The sequence below is a fragment of the Hylobates moloch genome, unplaced genomic scaffold, assembly GCF_009828535.3.
Source record: "Hylobates moloch isolate HMO894 unplaced genomic scaffold, HMol_V3 SCAFFOLD_8, whole genome shotgun sequence".
NCBI classification, from domain to species: domain Eukaryota; kingdom Metazoa; phylum Chordata; class Mammalia; order Primates; family Hylobatidae; genus Hylobates; species Hylobates moloch.
Genome location: NW_026652283.1, coordinates 105,011,051 through 105,025,884, shown reverse-complemented (window position 1 = coordinate 105,025,884; position 14,834 = coordinate 105,011,051). Strand labels below are relative to the sequence as shown.

General features: G+C 35.4%; 1 protein-coding gene across 7 annotated transcripts in view; it reads right to left on the bottom strand.

Moving 5' to 3' along the window:
• The window catches only part of THRB (thyroid hormone receptor beta), a 381,142-nt gene that overhangs the window by 225,121 nt on the left and 141,187 nt on the right, over positions 1 to 14,834 (bottom strand). The window lies entirely within an intron of this gene.

The window sequence follows — 14,834 nt, the reverse complement described above, 5'->3', positions numbered from 1 at the left end:
TTAGCCACTTTGTGTTAAAGAGAATTCTGCTTTATTTCAGTGGATGGTTCCTGGAATAGGTCTCAACATACAAGAGCTGCAATTGAGCCGTCAGGGTGGGGCACTGCCATATGAAACCTGTGGGGAAGCGATGGGTTCTTCATCAGGGTAAGCATCTGAGCATGAAGCCGTGGAGCTGTCTAGATTGTGCCAAATGCAATCATATGGTGAACACTTCTCCCAGGTACAAACAAGATGAGAAAGGCAGCCTAACAGACCATGACACCTGCCATGCCGCAGAGGACGTCGCTGAGTGGCTGTCCGCATGGCAAGTGAGAAGCCGCTTTTCAACTAACTGCAGTCCTACAATTTTTGTTGTTGTTGTTGTTGTGAATAAAATAGAAATTTTAGAAAAACAGAGCTTAGCAGGGAAAACGTCTGGGTTCCCACTACCCAAAATATAAAACATTGCTAACATTTTGTCACCTATGCTCTAATTTTTTTAATTTAAAAAAGGGTATATTTTAAAATAACATGAAGAATGCCTTTTTTTTTAATTAGAAAAATTAGAGCATAGGTACAACATTGACATTGACAACCCCACACCAAGCCCAGAATGTGAGTTGGTTTGTATCTTTCAAGACCACTGTTTTTCTTTTTTAACATTCACATACATAAATGCATATCCAAGGCAATGAACAATGTTTGTGTATTTTTAATTTACCTATATGATACGAATCTCTGTTTGTATATCTTTTGTTCTACATTTTTGACTCAATATGATGGATGTGGGCTTGAACCATGCTAATCTATACCAGCGCATTCCCTTTAACTGCCACATTGAGTAAACACATACTCAGTTGTTGGCTTTTCACCCAGTATCCAATGTTTATGGCTACATAAAAGCCCTTGTTATATCATTAAAGTGATTGTTGGTTATGTGTGGGTGTGCATATGTATGTGAGCATGAGCAAATTTTCTCTGCTCTTGACCCTGGGCTTCTGAAGAAGCTGCCCTGTCTTGTTTCTGCAGTGGTTCTTCCACCCTATGACTCCATGCAGTGGACACTCAGTATGTTAAAAGGAAAAATATATTTATTAAAATTGACTTGCTTATTACTAATTTTCTTCTCTTTTAAAACAACATTAAGGAAGACTTTGGAGTTGTATTTATTTATTTTCTTCAAAATCTCTCTACATCGCCCATTTCATAAACCTTCAAGCCCAAAACCTTTAACTTCACCTCACCATTTGGCTGACAGTCAGAAACTCTTATAATGCACGGCTGAAGACCAAGGCAATTAAGAGGCTTATTCAGAAAGGATTCTCAAAGACTACATTAACAAAGCCAGGAAGGCTTGTGTTTGTAGCAGTTGTTATGACATTATGGCAATTATGTATACATATACACCATTACCCCTGACATTAACATATAAATACAAAACTGTATTTATATATATATATATATGTAGGTATATGATGCAAAAATTGGACCTCAATTTTTTTTTGAGAGTGTAATTTTGATTTAGGCTTTGAACAATATATCTGAACTTGACTCTGTGAAAAACCCAAAAATCCTCATATAATTAATAAGCGTTTGTATACACAACATTTATTAAGCACACATTATGGACTGGGTTGTTCTAATTATTTTGTCTAATTTCACATAAGGTAATCCTCACAATGACCATATGCGGTAAGTATTATAAATAACCCCGTTTTCCAGATGAACAAAGGAGAGGAGAAGAGTTAAGCATTTTGCCCAAAGTCAAACAGTGCAGAAGAGGCCAGCCAAGAATCGCACCCAGGCAGTCTGATGTCACGGGCCTTGTTCTAAATGATTGAGAACAGATTCAGGTTTTAAAGATAAAACTGCGAAGAAGAAAATGAAACATTGTCACTGAGGTTGCTTCCAACTTTTGCTATAATACAAACATGCGGCATCTTTTTCATGGTGTGCCTCCAACCGAGAACAAACCAAATTAGAGTTCTTCAGGTAGACAAACTGAAAGTGATTTCCCAGTGATGAAGGAAATTTAAAGCAACAAGTCCAAGCCCCAAACCCTTCCAACTTAAACATACCCATTTTCAGTTCTTCTCTTTGGAAAACAGGGGCTGTGAATTTCTTTGTGGCTCAAAGGAGACTGCCTAGTTTTGTTTACACAAGATTCAAAGCAAAAATGAGAATCACTCCCTGGGACAGCTTTAGCTCAGAATGTGTGATCTTTGCACATTTTTAATTGGGGCACAAATATATTAACAGTGTGGTTATTTTGTAGTTTCAAAGGAATCTGTTTTGTAACTGATTCATATTTATATTTGGAATATATTTATTTCTGGGCATGAAACAGTCCATTTTGTTAAGCCATCTGACCTGAGGTGAGGTTGGCACTATTTCCCATGACTGCTCCCAATTAATGCAAATTGAAGGTTAAAGGATAAATAAAGTCCCTTTAACTTGGTTTACTAATATGTTATTTATAAATGGCTCTTTACTTGGCCTATTTTTTTGACAGTAACTTTGTATGAATGAAATTGCACAGAACAAACTAGCAAATACATAATGCATATTTTGTTGCAAAGCATTTAAAGGGTTAGATTTAAATGAATTCAATTTTAAAGGGGTTAATATTAGAGCAAAATTAATTCCTCCTCCTTCTGCTTCTCCTTCTCCTCCTCCTCCTCTTCCTCCTCCTCCTCCTCTTCCACCTTCTTTTCTCTCTCTCTCTCATCTCTGGTTTTCACTAAATCATATGAAGCCTGAGCTAGACTGATTGCATTGTACTAGTGGCCTTTTATTTTTTTTGTAAAGTGCTTATTCATTCTTTTAAAGTTTTATTTTGACAGTTAAATAGTATCCCATAATATCACACTTATTGAAGGCCAGTGAAGTCTTTTCTTCTGCTATCCAAATAGGACTACAAAGCATAACATTATATAAGTGCCAGTTCTCACACATACAAGTTAAAATATAGAACAAATCTTAATAGAATTGGCCATTCAATGGGAATGCACATTTTACATTGTGATTGTATTTCCAAATTAAATTCTATAGAGGTTGTTTCAATTTATGTCTACGTCTGAAAGTCCTGTTTCTCTATATCTTTGCTAATATGTTATTAAACATTATGTTTATCTACTTGATAACAGATAAATGGAATCCTAGTTAGAATTCACATATATCTTGGGTAGGTAAAGCTATAAATCTTCTGATACATTTAAACATTATTTGTATCTCTTATTTTGTGAATTTTCCTCCCTCTGTTTCCTTCCTTCTTTTTTTCCTTTCTTCCTTCCTGCCTTCCTTTCAATGATTTGTCCATGGTTTTCTGCTATGTTGGTGGACATTTTGTTATTGATAAGCCATCACATTATATCTTCTAGAGAAACAAATTCTTTTTCTTTTGGCTTTGCTTTTGGGAGTTTTGTCAATATCTATTTTTTTTCTAATTTTTCCCTCCTTCCCTCCCTCCCTTCCTTATTTCCTTATTCCTCTCCGCTCCCTTCCTCTCTTCTCTTTCTGTGGTAAAACAATTAACATGAGATCTACCCTCCTAACAATTTTTTTTTTTTTTTTTTTGATACAGGGTCTCACTTTGTCACCCAGGCTGGAGTGCAGTGGTACAATATTGGCTCACTGACACTTCCATCTCCTGGGCTCAAGTGATCCTCCTGCCTCAGCATCCTGAGTAGGTGGGATGACAGGCATGTACCACCACACTCAGCTAATTTTTATATTTTTGTAGAGATGGGGTTTTGCCATGCATGTTGCCCAGGCTGGTCTTGAACTCCTGAGCTCAAGCGATCTGCCTGCCTCAGCCTCCCAAAGTGCTGGGATTATAGGCGTGAGCCACCACGCCCAGCTTATAACAAATTTTTAAGTGCAAAATACAATACTGTTAACAATAGGCATGATGCTTTACCCCTCCCTGCATCTACCCTTTTATCATGTAACTTTGTAGTTCCTCTCACTGAAGAGGTTAAGTCTATTCTCCTGTGCTTTTTGATTCTGTTTTTGGCCATGTGACTTGCTTTGGTCAATGGAATGTTATCAGATAATGCTGCATATAGAAGTCTGAAAAAGTTCTTGCTACATTTAAGTATTTTCTCTTGCTCTCCTGTGATTGCCATAAGAATATGCCTTAGATAGCTTGTTATGGATGAGAAACACATAGCGGAGTTGACTTAACATTAGTTGTCTCCACCAAGGCCACCCCAGGTCAGCCTAGACCAGCCAAGTCCCATCCATATAAGACAGCCCAGGGAAGATGAGCAGAGTCACCTAGCTGACATACAGCTGACCACAAATGCATGAGTGAGCCCACCCAAGACTGGCAGAATCACCCAGCCAACTCTCATACTCATGAGCTACTGAATGCTAATCATTTCAAACTATGTTTTGTGGTAATTTGTTACTATCCCTGGTTGATTCCAAATAATGTCATTATGCACTAGATAACTGATAGAGGGCTTATCCCTGTTGCACTAAAAAAAAAAAAGAGATGCCTACATAGAAAATGGTTTAAAAAATTCAGCAAATATCCATCAAATGCCAGCTTATCAATCAGGGTTATCCAGGAAAACATAAACTGAAAAGTTTAAGTATTTAAACAGAAAGATTATAATGCAGGGGACTGATTATGTAAGTGAAGGAAAAGATGTGAAGTAGAACAGGGGAGAATGAGGCATCGAGCAGGAAACTCCTAAGCTATCGAGATGAGAGTGGAGGTGATGATATTGGAGCCCTGGGGTTGGGGTCATTCAGCAGAAACTGAAAGTTTTAACTGGCCACTCCAGTAGGAACTGAAGCCACAGAGGAGACACAACTGTTGTCAGAGATATTGTCTGAGGCAGAAAGAGTAGAGAAGAAATACCCTGGCTTCTCCCTTCCTTCAGTCCTCTGATCTTCCTCCAAGGCCTTCCAATGGCTGAACCCAGAGGAGGCTCATACTTCAGGGGGCAGCCCCTCAGTAATACAGAGGCAGGGCATGGAGAGGATCTGTGGCCAAGCAGGTGAATACACAGTCATGCTGTGCAAGGTACCATACAAGGTGTTGCTCAGTGCTTTTGTGACATCCTTAAAAATAACAGAATCAGAAAAGACACTGGGCTTGAAGGTTAGAAAGGGCCCAACTAGGTGGAAATGAGGGAAAGAATGCCCAGGCTGCAGCAACTGTAGGAGCCAAGTGCAGGAAATACCTTGGGAATAGCAAGTATTCTGGTTTGGCTTAGAAGCTTGCGTGTTTGGGAGAGGGAAACAGAGGTAGAGAATGGGTGATGAGGCTGCAAAGGCAGAAACAGTGCTAGAGCTTGAAAGACTCGGTTCTAATCCAAGCAGATTGGACTTTTGCTCTAAAGGCAATGGGAAATTTAATGGTTCTGAGCAAAGGATAATATAATACCTGTTGTGCATTAGGAATATTAGCCTGATAGAAACTTGAAGGATCAATTAGAGAATGACAAACTAGACTAGGGGTTATTAATTTAAGTGTAGACCTCGGGGAATTCCCAATCCTCCTTAAGTAATTTGTAGAAGTTTGTTCGAGCATTCAATTTCCTGAGAGATGGTGCATAGCTGTTGCATGGTTTTCAGTGGAGTCTATACCCCTGACCCCATCAAAACTGTTTAAGCGCCAGAAACAAGGAAGTCATCTAGAAAGCTTCTATCATAATTTCTTTAATGAGGATCAGAAACATAACAGTGGCAATGGAAAGAAAAAGGAGAAAATTGAAATATTTATGAGGCATGGACTAAACAATCTAGCTGAACCTGAACAGAAACGAAACAAGTGCAAGAGTACTGAAAGGCTTAACTATGGGCAATATCCATCTGTTATTCTTTTTCTTCCTTCTATAAAATAGACAAAGCAACTCGTGTTTCCAAGATACCATAACAATTTACTAAACTAGAAAGTTCTAAGATAAACATAAAGCATATATATCATCACTGCCCATCTCCCATGTTCACCACAGAGATGACTAATCAATTGCAATCTTTCTTTACTGCTGACTCCAACCACAATCTCCAAATCCTTCTCAAATAGCACCCAGACAGGCATTGCCAACCAGTTTAAGAAGAAACTTACATGCCATCTCTGCTGTAAGGCGCTTTCTAGAGCTAGTATTTTTATTAATATGTATTGTATTAACTGTTCTTTAGTTTCATAAAGATCTAGTATCAGTGAATGGGTATATTTGGCAGAATGTATTACATACTGATATATACATATTTATTTATATATTATATATTATATATTATATGTATATATATATTTCCCACATGTGGAAATTTAATCACATACAGTTGGATTACTAACTAGGTCTTACCCAAGTTCATGAATCCATTTAATGTTAATTCAAAGCAATTGACACAGATTTTAACTAAGCTGAATTAGGAGGGAAAACTGTATTTACATGAAAACTTACTCTATTATCCAATTATCATAGTAAAGTTTTAAAAACAGCACATGTCATCACAATCAACTATGAGTGAGAACTCCAATCATTGGCAAGTTGGTATATAGTATTGCCAAAAGCCACCTGTGTTTTAAAGGATGGTGACTTTTGGGTTGATATTTGAATGTCACTATGGTAATTTTATTTCCTTGGGATGTTTTCTATCTGACATTTGAAAAGACATGTAATTTCAACATAGAACCACAATAAAGACAGATTCAGATAAGCCAAATTTGTTTTCTACTTGTAGTTGATCAACAAGAAAATTACTACTCTCTACATCAGCATGAAGACTTTCCCTGCTCCCCTGAACATCAAATTCTGAAGTATGACCTGTTCAAACAGAAACAAACAACATTTGGAAAACTATCTATATAGAAAAATATTCTCACAAAATTGGAATAAAAATCCTCTAATGTACTAAATTCCCAGCAGTAATTATTTGACCATGATCCACAATAAAAAATAATGTTTTAATCTGTAACACACACATACACAAATATGTAGGGATATATATATATATATCTGAAACAAAAGTTCCACAAAATAATATTCTTACTCCTGTGATACACTTGGATACCTTCTGTTCCATTTAACTCTACCCTATTTTGTTCTATTTTATGTACTATTTCATTTTTTAAAAAGTTAGTAATAATCTGCTAAATTGATTTCATTACCCACTAATATAGCCCAACCACAGTTTGAAAAACACTACTGAAGCAAAATGACTAAAGTATTCTGACTTTATTCACCAATGTAAACATATCCACAAAAGACCAATCCTGAGCAACTTAGCAGGGGAAAAAAAATCTCTTGGCTTGCTCCCTAGTATCCTGGATGAAGCCAAGGTTTGCTGAGCCAATTTTTGTAGTTTGTGGTTGACAATGACTGAAAACTGAAAGGCAGAGATCAAATCCTCACTTTCCCTCTCAACACATCTCTTCCGCTGGGTAATTTATACAGTGCAAGTATCAAGCTATTCAATTTTGCTGTCATTTACTGTTCTTTTTCCAACAGCAATGGAAACACAGCATCAGTTTACTGTCTTCTCTCTTAGGTAGAATTAGATTATTGTCCCTCCTATCCCTTTAAACAAGGATGGCATTCACCACTTCAGAGAGTCACTCCTAGAGGATCGCCAAACAAAGCATGGCAGGGAAACCACTATCCATGAAGGAGCAATAGCAGAATCTGGGGATTGAGGTTGTCAGTCAAGGTTATATACAAGAACAAGCTTTATAATGGTTCTTTTGATTGAGTGGACACAATTAGAGCTGAAACAACATAATTAATAATAAAAACAGACACTTTAGGCATGCAGACTGCAGCAAAGTTTTGTGCCTCAAGTTCTGTAACAGGACAATAACAATGCTTAATTTATAGAGACGTGATGAGGATTAAATTAGTAAGTTCAATATTAAAAATGTATAAAGTGCTTAGAAGAGTGCCTGGCTCAAGAAAGCATGCTATAAGTGTTGTTTTTATTATTATGCTGGCACAGGGAATTGGCAGATATTGGTGTAGTTCTATCTTGAACTCAATGCAAAAACCTAGGAAAAGAAGGGATGGTTCTAAGTGCCCCTAGAGTTATGCTCCACATTTAAAGTGTCAAACTTGGACACTTTTGAGGAGTGTTGGATTGGTTCATTGTATTGATTGTGGGGATGATTTAACAGCATACACATATGTCATAATTTATCAAATTGTATATTTTAAATACAATTTATTTTATGTCAATGAGACTTTAATAAAGCTAATAAAGTTTCCTTTATTTAATTAAAATTAAATAAAGTTAATAAAGCAGACCAAAACTAAAAGAATATTTAAAGGAGTATACTTCCAGTAGAAGGAGAAATATCCCAGATAGGAGCTTGGAAACACAGGAAGGAATGATGAACAACAGAAATGGTAAATACGCAGTAAATCTAAATGAATATTAACGATTTAAAACAATAATTGTTATATCTTGTGAGATTTAAAACATATCTAGAATTGAAATGTGAGACAATAATACAAAAGGGAGGAGTGGTAAACAAAATTAAGTCCCTTGCATTTTCTGGAAAGTAGTCAAAGTCACAATTTATATTATAAATGAACAGATTAATGATTCACTTTGTAATTCCTAGGGTAACCACTAAAAGAAGAGTAAAAGAATAAATGACTAACAAGCCAGTAGAGGTGAAATATTTCATTAATTCAAAATATGGTAACAAAGGAGAGGAAAAGGAACACTAAACAACTGGGGAAAATAAAATGTCAAAGAGTAATATGATGGATTATAACCCAAATATATCAGTAATTGCATAAAACGCAGAAAAACAGTACACAAAATATACATATACTAAATTATTTTTTAAATCCCAGTTAAATGCTGCTTAACTGAGACACACTTTTGATATTAGGACACACAATTTCAAAGAAAAAAAGGATTGAAAAAATTACATGTAAATTATGTTAATATCAGATACTGTAAACTTAATGACAAGGGATATTACTAGAGATAAAAAAGACATTTCATAATAGTAAAAGAATCCAATAGAAAGATATGAGTGCTAAATCTGAATGTACCTAGTTACTAAGCCTCAAAATATATAAAGCCAACATTTCTAGAACTAGAAAAAGAAATAAGAAATCCACAATTAATGTGGGAGGGTTTAATACACCTCTCTCAGTAACTGGTAGAACAGGCTGTTAAAAATGAGTAAGAACGTAGATAAGGATAAGGTGATGAATACATTTGACCTAATTGATTTATAACATTACAGCCAACAATTACAGAATACACATTGAACATTTACCAGAATTTATGATGTGTTGATAATAAATGAGTCTGAATAAATTTCAAAGATCAAAAATCAAACATAAGATGTTTTCTGACCACACCATAATTAAACAGAAATCAATAATAAAATAATAACTAAAAATTACACAAATATTTGGAAATTAAGCAATCCCCTTCTAATTAACCCATGGGTCAAAGATTAAGCACAATGGAAATTAGACAATATTATTAACTGAAATAGAAGAAAAGATGCCATCTCAAATGTGTGAGATGCAGCTAAAGGTGTGAGTGGAGGGAAATTTCTATACTTAAATGCATGTATCAGAAAAAAAGACAGCCAAGGATCTAATAAGACAATCAATGATTTAAGTATCCATCTCAAGAAGCCCTAAAAATAATACCATATTAGGGTCAACAAAAGTGGAAAGGAGAAAATAACAAAGGTCGGAAATTAGTAACACAGAGAACAGAGTTACTGTAACAGAGAAAATCAATCAAGTCAAAAACTGATTCTTTGAAACTACTAATAAAATCATAAACCTATAACCAGATTTATTAAAAGAAGAGAAAGGAAAAATTACGTGTATTGAATAAAAAAAGAAATCACTATAAATCCTACAGACAATAAAAAGATAAGGGGATATATGAACACTTCATGGCAATATTTGAAAATGTCAACGAAATGGACACATTACCTAAAAAAACCTTACTCAAACAGGAAAAAATAATACTATACTCATTAAAGAAATTGAATTTGTACATACAAATCTACTCACACAGTATTCTCCAGGCCTAAACTGCTGGAGAGTGAGTTCTACCAAATACTTAAAGGAAAAACCACAACAATTTTACATAGTTCATTCAGGTTATAGAAGAAGTGGGATCATGTCTCAACTCATTTGATGAAACTCATTTTATGAGGCCAGCATAGTCTTGATCCCATAACGGTATAAGGGTATTATAAGAAAAGAAAATTATCAACTAGTATTTTTTATGAATTTAGAAGAAAAAGTAAACAAAGTATTAGCAGACTGAATCCTGAGATAATTTTAAAAGGATAACACATTAACGCAAGAGGGTTTTCTTTTAAAAATATAAGGTTGGTTTAATATTAGCAATCAATGTAAAGCACTCTATTGACAGAAAAATGAAAAGCATCTGGTCCTTTAAATGGATGTATTGATCTATTCATGATAAAACACTCAGCAAACTAGGTGTATGGCAAATTTTGAAAATGCCTGAACAGCCCTACAATGCCTCAACAGCCCTACAATAGACTGTGAACACACCCTGCCCCAGTGACCAGGTTGTACTAGTGTAATAAGGCTGGTCTCTGCCACAAGTCCCTCTTCTTTCCTTCCCCTGAATGTCACCTAGTGACATTCAAACACACCAATGAAATCCCCTCATGGCTTTTTCTTGTATATGCCTTCCTGACCCACTAAAGAGGCACAGTTTGTAGGTCCTCACTCTCTTGGCTCCCCAGTTACTTAGTGAGCCCGCTCACCTGGCCCTTCTCCCATGGGGCCTTCTGCACAATGTGCTGTGCTTTCCTTTCTAGGACCTGCAAGCATAATAGATCATTTAATTGCATATGCCTCTCATAGTATTTCCATGGCCTTACTGAAGTGATCCTTAAAGACCTCACAAGGGGTATTTACTCTCCAATTTACAACACACTGGGATTGGAAGAAAACGCTCTCAATTTGATGAAACCGTATAACAAACATGCTAATGATGAATATTGAAAGTTTCCCCTGAGACTAATTCAAGGATAATTTCTATAACCACCTCTATATAACATTATACTAGAAATTGCAGGCCTTGCAATTAGGAAAAAAAAAGACTGAAAAAGGAAGAGATAAAACTGTGGTTATTCTTTGAAATCATAATTGTGTATGAGGAAAACCAAAATATCCTCCAGATAAATTATTAAAACTAATAAGTTAATAAAGCCACACCACTGGATATAAGATCAACATATAAAAGTCAATTGGAATTCTATATACCAACAACAAACATTTAGAAAATAAAATTAAGTAAATTATACCATTTATATTGGCATAAAAATATCAAATACTTTAAAATGCATTTTTAAAAGATATCCAAGACTTCTAAATGGGAAACTACAAAACTTTACTGAGAAAAAGCAAAAGAGATCAATACACGATCATAGATTGGGGGCCTCAATATTGTAAAGATGTCAATTTTTCCCTAAATTAGTATATAGATTCAACATACAGTAATCCCTATCAAAATCTCGTAAGTCTTGGGTTTTTTTTTCTGGTGGAAATTAGTAAACTAATCCTAAGATATATGTGAAATAGCAATGAGCCAAGAATAATCAAGGCAAAATTGAAGGAGAAGAATATTAGAGGACTTAACACTACCAGTTACAGGATTATAAATCTATATTAATTAAAACAGTATGCTATTGACACAGGATAGACAAATAGATCAGAAGAGCTCCAAAGAGAGTACAGAAACAGAAACACATATACCATCATTAATCATTAAAAGTGACACCGCATTGTAGTGAGAAAGGGCATTGTCCTGAATAAATGGTGGTAGGTTAACTGGATATCCATATTGTAAAAAATATTTTCGTACCTCACTTCACATGATACGGGAAAATCAATCCCAGGTGGGTTGCTGGTAAAAATGTAAAAGGTGAAACACGAAATCCTCAGAAAGATAACATATGGGAACATATTCATGATTTGGGGTAAACAAAGTTTTCTTAAACAGGACACAAACAGCATTAACAATAGAGGAAAAAAGGAATAAGTAAACAATAAATGTTAAAAGAAAATAATAAAGGAAAAGGTAAGAAATTAGATTATATTAAAATTAGGAACTTCTGTTCACCAAAAGACACCATTATGAGAGTGAAAAGTGGGAAACAATAATTGCATTACAGATGACTTACAAAGGAATCATATTCAGGATATATATTCGACTCCTATAAATCATTAAGAAAAAGGTAACCCAATATAAAATGGCCAAAAGACTTGGATATTCTCACACAAGAAGATACTCAAATGCAAACCAACATACAAAAAGTGCTCAATCTCATTATTTATCAGGAGAGTGTGAATTTAAAACACAAGGAGATATCTATACACATCCACCAGAATGGCTAAAATTAAAAATACTGCCAATACCTAGTATTGGAGAAGATGTGAAGAAACTGGAATTCTCATACACTGTTGGTGAAGTATAATCATTTTGACAGTTCTACAATATCTCCTAAAGCTGAATACACATATATTATTAACCAGCAACTTCACTCCCAAACCTAACAGAAATGTGTATACATGGTCACCAAAAGACCTGTACAAAAATGTCCATAGCTGCTCTTTGCATAATAATGAAAAGCTGAAAAAAATTAAAATGTTCATCAATAGGAGAACAGATTAAAACTTGTAATACAGTGCAATTCAAGTCAGAAATGATAGTCTTCCAAATATAATATTGAGCAAAATACACCAAACACAAGAAAGTATATTCTATATTAGGCCATTACATACAGTTCAAAACAAAGCAAAATTAACCTCTGGTTTTAGAACTCCAGGGAGTTCAGTCTCTCCTTTGGGGACAGGCTGAAAGCGGGTGTGAAGAGAGTTTTTGCTTCTTGTCAATATTGCATTTCATGATCTAAATGGTGATTATATAGGTGGATTTGTTTTGTGAAAATTTATTAAGCTGTATGCTAATGATTTGTGTACATCTCTGTGTGTATGTTTCATTTTAATAAAAAGATTTATTTAAGGTAATTTCTTTAAGAACTATCAATACTTTTTTTTTCTACTTGGCATTCATAAGAATACAAACATGTGGCAGGGAACAGTGACGGGACCTACAGCTTACATCAGGGTAAATTTCAGACATCTTATACAATGTAACATGGCGCTGTCACTCTGCATGTAGTATCTATAAGAAATGGTATAAAACAAGAGGCTAAAAGAAACAGCATTAAGTTTTCAGGATTTTCTGTAAATACGCTGCTTAGTATGTTATTCATTTTTTTTTCTTGGTGAAGAATAGCAGAAATTTTTTTCTTGTGTATAGTTGTAGATCAGCACCCCAAATCATGCAATGAATCAGTTTCTTCTCTTCCCATTGGCTTCTAAAAAACTCAGCCCTAAATTTGTGTATACTCTTAGATCAGTAGTTTTTAAACTTTCTTTACCATGGCCACAGACAGAAATTTTATATCACGACCTAATGCACAAACACACATAGAAATCTGAAAGTTACATAAAGTTACATACTCTTATTTTGTGCAATGCCCTCCAATATTCTGTTCTCGCCGTCACATCCTAATCCTTTAAAAATGATGGGCACTTACTAAAATGGTTTCACAGGCCATTAATGTGTTTGAAAAACATTGTCTTCTAGACAATGGCGCATATTAGGCATTCAATAAAACGTTATTGAATGAATAGTGGTATGCATTTTGTTAATTTGGCCTAAACTCCAATTCGTTGTTAGCCTTGTTTTCCTTTGCCTTCTCACCTTTTGTTCTTATTTATGTCAACTTCTTATAGTGTATGTATCTTTAGAAATTGTCTTAATCTTTTCCAGAACAAGTCCTTAAAACACACTCTCAAAGTCACACAGTAAATCAGTCAAAGCAGAGACAGGAGAGAAAAGGTCATCCCAAGGCACCCAAGGTGCTGGGAACGAGAAGCTTAACACCTGTAGGACAGACGCTTCGTGTCCCACCTCTGTAACGACGTCTGCAGCGCTAGACACATGAGAGCAGATGGTGACCAGGACTAAGTGCCTGGAGCTCACCTCTAACCTTACAGGGAACCCTATATACTCTTGCTTTCCATGAAGTTCTCTTGCATTTCCGACAGATGGGAGAGAGTAAGCCAGGTTATTCTGAGAAACACAAAGACACTTTTTGAAAGAGGAACACAGGGTTCTGCAACTGACAATGAAGAATGGTGTGAGCATCTATGTGCATCGCTGTGATAAAGAAGCTCACGGTCTTGAGTTTCCTTTATCTCTCTTTTCAGGGTGTAAAGTCTTTCTCAGGCCATTGACATTTTGTGTCAACAGAAGAGCTAGCAAACATGTTGGAAGGAACTAGTTCAGGCATGTGAGAATAAACCTTATCTTTCTAACACAGGAACAAATTTAACCTTAATAAAACTTTTATTTTAAAAACATTCCTGTTGGTACTATTAAACAAAACTTTCATACAAAAAGTTCTTGGATCACTTTTTGGCAAGTTGCCATTCTGGCTTATCTTCAACACCCAAAGAAAGGAAAACATGTTTTAGGCCAAGCTCCATGGTCCAGTTCAGTAATGCTGTCCCTATGAGGATAGGGCTGTGGGCTAGAGAAGAGAGGTGAATGTGACTGGTCATTGCTTTAGCTAGAAAGGGTCAAAAATGACAAGGAATGTAACAGGGCTTAATGGACCAGAAGCCAAAAAGGCAATCTAAGACTTGCCTCCACAGATGTCTACAGGACATTTGTTTTAGCAGTATGAAATCAGAAGCAGCCTGCAAATTTCAAACCGGGGTGGTTGGTTTTAAAAGGTCTTTGTGCAGCCATTCAAACTCAAACTTACAAACTCACAATGCAAAAATTCATCACAACAA